A 4,499-nucleotide genomic window follows, 5' to 3' on the forward strand; every position below is an offset into this window, starting at 1 on the left:
TCTTTTTATTTTTATTTTTTTTAAATTTATTTTTTATTGGTGTTCAATTTACTAACATACAGAATAACCCTCAGTGCCCGTCACCCATTCACTCCCGGAGAACTTTCACACAGCTTCTCTGCCACTTTGCAGTGTCCTAGTGTTGTCTCTTTTATATGCTAGTTGCTCTTTTAAACTGTGGCTTTTGTTCTGTGCCCAAGGACAGAGGAATCTGTTCTTAGCAATTCAGTACTGTTTGTAGCATTGGGGATGGGAGTTTGCTTCCTTGCTGTGTCTCTATCTCTCTTGCCATCTGTCTTTGATTGTTCTGTAGCTACTCAGTCAGTCCTCAGTTCTTCTTTAGGAGGAATTATTCTAATAGGTATAATTTGGTGTGTTCTATAGAGGAGGCGAATTCAGAGTTTTCTTATCTTGCCATCTTGAATGAAAACCTCAAAATAGTTTTTATGACAGGTATGGATAATATCTTAACTAAAAATGTAAAAGGCAAATATTTCTGAGGATTTCGAAAGAGCCAAAAGGGAATAGAAATAGTTCAGTGGGAACAAATTACTACCCTCTGGTGTTTCACGTTCTATTCATCTTTGTAACACTGTGAGGATCACAGAGTTTTGAGTTACAAGTTATGACTCTTTGATTTACTAATAACAGAAATCCAACTTGAACAAAAAAGGACTTATAATTAAGTTCCCTTATCTCAAAGAAAGATATTGTCCTGCAAAGGAGATGTGAATACAAACCACGAGGACTACACAATGCAATGAGAAAATAAGGATAACCAAAGGGAACTTTAAAAGTAGCAGAGAAATCACTCTGGATCTTAACATCCTGTTGGTTAAGTAGGATATAGATGAACTACATGCACAAAGGCCAGAGTTCCAATACTAAGGGAGCCTGCTCCCATTATGCTCTACAAAGTCATAGGGCCAGTGGTCAGAAATTATCTATGTGACTGTGTAGCATCAGAAGATTCAGGTCCCAGAAATGGCCTTGTTAGAAAGGGAGGGACTCAAGAGTTCTGTGGCTGATATGGGTATGCTCTACTGTAGTGCTTGCTCAAACCTTCTAAGCCAGCTTTCAGCTGTGCTATCAAAATGGGGGAATAAATAAATTACTTTCTATTAGGCAATTTGATTTAGTGATGGGCCAGTTTCAGTATTCTAGAAAGTTATGCAAAATTCATTGTATTCTTTAATTCTGTTATATTTGACCTTTTTCTTTCTCTCTCATCATTTATCCTACTTTCTTATTCTTTTCTATTGATTTTCATTCCTAACTCATTTCTTGTCATCTGTTTATTACTGCATCTTTTTGACATTTGTTCATTTTACTAATCCTCAAATCTCCTTGTTTTTCTTCTAAACTTACAGGCTTTGTACAGTTACAATGCTTTTGGCAACTAGCAGCCCCTCTAGCCCCAGCCTGGACTCTGACTAAAACAATACATAACTTTATTATTTCACACAAGATGAAGTCTGCAGGTATGATAAGTCTGTAGCTGGTCAAGTTAGAATCTAAACAAGATTTCAGGGGCCCACATTCTTTCTGCCTTGCCTCTCTGCCCTCTTCAGCCTGTTGGGTTCTGTCCGGAAGCTGTCATCCCTTATGATCACAGGTCGCTCCTTGCTGTTCTGGTTGCCAAAGCACAAAACAACATCCAGACAAAAAGACTCCTTTTCTTCATTTGTGTCTTTTCATAATCAACAAATGCTTTCCTAGAAGCCCCAGAAACTTTTTTCCTGTCCCAGGAGCAAGCATTGCACAACATACCAATTCATAAACCAAGTGTCAGCAAGGGCGATAGGATTAGTGGTACTGGCTTCAGAAGCGAAATGCATAATTTTACATTAATGGAAAGCTTTGCCTGTCCATACTGGGAGTCCTCTGGGAATGTAGAGAACAAGAAAGAAGTAAAGAGATATGCAGAACTTTTAATCACCCAGAAGCTGTGATGCTGCCCTGCACAAAGCAGCACATTCTCTCTCTTGGCCCTTAGGCTGGCCCCTCAATGTTCCCACATGATTATGTGAGTCTTTTGAGTTACATTTAAATCCTGGCTCTCTTAATTACTGCTTTATGATATGAGTAATTAACTCGATTGCCTTATTTGGAAATAGTGATAATAATAGCATCACATTTACAGTGTCGTTTTGAATATTAAGGGAGTTCATATGAGAAAACCATTTAGACTGGTGTCTGGCTATAGGAAGTAATCAATACATTCTACACACACATATTTATATATCAACTCATATCTATATAAATTGAACTGAATGGTAGAGGAATCAAGATGTTGTCAAGGTAAGGTATTATTACATTCATACTGCATCCTTATCCATATCTCTTTTTGCTTTAGGTCAAGTTCCCTGAAAATGGAATCTGAGATTTGATTGCAGGAGATTTGCTGAGAAGTACTCTCAGAAACACTCCTGTAAGGGGATAATGGAGGTAGGATTGGGCAGCAGGGGAAGTTGGGCTGTAATGAAGTTGCCTTGAAGGCCTGGTCTGATCCTGTGGGGATCTCTAGAGCTGGGATAGCTCTGTTGCTTGGACCTCCCAGATTGAGGCAAGGGGCTGGGCCCTGGAACCCTACATATTCCATAATCACTCATGCAGACTGCAGGGAAGGGACGTAATTTGGGGTGAGGCACCTACCTTTGATGAGGGCAATTCCTAGAGAAGGATGCAGCTATGAGCCCATTCAGAGTGCCTCAGTCTTGAGAGAGCAGGGTTCTAGGCAGCCGTAAAGCATCAACTCTGGAAAGTAGCACTGTTACTGTGTGGATAAAACAGAGGACCACAGAGCAAAGCTAATGCTATGGGATGAATTGCCTAAATCTTCTCCCTCAAAGGCTTCAAGCTGCAGTGAAAAATCAGCCTCAGGTCAATGAGGTATTCATGAGTAAGCCCAGAACACTTGAACTGATACTGTGCTAGGGTGACCATGAAGTGCCATCTGCTTATTACACATGGCCCAGGATTGGAAAGCTTGGCAGATTCAGAAAGCCATGGTTTGGAGCAGAGGAAGCCTGAATATTCTTAGGGAGCTTTAAATCATAATTAAGAATATGAAGGAAAAGATGTCAGAGCACAATAGACTGAATCTTCAAAAGTCAAAATTTAGATAATTATATTGTGATTAATTATGGAAAGGCAAAGCTCCCAGAAATAAATGGGTAAGATGTTGAGTGAGTGTTCACAGCAGCAAATAGGCAGAGAAGTGAGGGGAAACCCAATTTGCTACTGATAAAATAACTCTAATTTAATCCCTATTAGTGGTAGATATCTTTTTCTTCAAACCAGTTTCCTTATTGTTATTATTATTTTTGAGGGACAACCAGTATTTTCCATTCTTACTTGCATGTATAGGACTGAATTCTCACCAATGGAAAATTGATGGAAGTAATGTACATCACTTCTATGAGTGGCCTGTACACTATCTATCAAGATCAATCCCCCTTCCCTTTCTGGGTGGTTGAATGGAGACAAGCTCTCAGTCCATTTTCTTAGAGCAACCTAGAGAATCACGTGGTGAAGACAGTAGACTCTCAAGATGTCTACTAGAGAGCACCCTCCATCCCTTCCCATTCCCTGCCTTTCTCCCACACACAGAACACCACATTTGCACTGTCAGGTGAGCAAGAAATAATTCTCTTGCTTTTATTTTATGCCATTTAATTGTGTCAAGTGACAAAGATTTCAAGCCTTATCTAATATGACAGCTAGCAAACATCTCAATAAATATGCTCAAATCTCAGTGCGCCTGGGGAAACAGATGACATACCTAACTGTGATACCAACTGTTTGCATTTTTCTTTCCTTGTTTAATCTATCGTTTCTATGTATATCCTTTATTTTTAGGGAATCCCAAAGAATGAAACACCCAAATTTACCAAATTGAGACTGATAGGCTGCACTGAGGCACAGACATTTTGTTTGGCCTGTGTAGTAATTAATTATCTGGATTCATTGTCAACACATACACATACCTTTTCATGTCTGGCATCTTTGAAAAAAAGTGAATATTCCATAACTCTGTGGATGACAACTCTTGGCCTGGCCAAGTGGAGGCCTTCTGTCAATGGAGCATGAGGTTTCCATTTGCCATTATCCCCAACCCTCTTAACTGTATTATGGCCAGCCCACATCCCCTGTGTATTTTCGCCAGGACCCTGGAACCCTTAGGACTTGTGAGCCCCTTTCTTTGGAAGGAGTACTTTTTGTTTTATGAGAGGTGTTCTTTGGTTCATTTGTTTCTCTGTTTTCTCTCCTAATGACACTTCAAATGCCCATCTAAGCTCTACAGGACTGGATGGGGTTTTCCTCCTTTTGTGCATCTGCAGTACTAACGGGCATAGAATCAGCACTTAACATGGAATCTGAAATCTTCCAAGCCTCTCCCCTGACTTGCCACTTAGAGGGCTTTATCATCTATCCAAAATAACCACAATGGACCTTTCCTGCTGCATTTCTCTCAAATCCATTTGAAACCCTTGCTC

The sequence above is a fragment of the Canis lupus genome, chromosome 22, assembly GCF_011100685.1.
Source record: "Canis lupus familiaris isolate Mischka breed German Shepherd chromosome 22, alternate assembly UU_Cfam_GSD_1.0, whole genome shotgun sequence".
In the NCBI taxonomy this organism is placed as follows: Eukaryota; Metazoa; Chordata; class Mammalia; order Carnivora; family Canidae; genus Canis; species Canis lupus.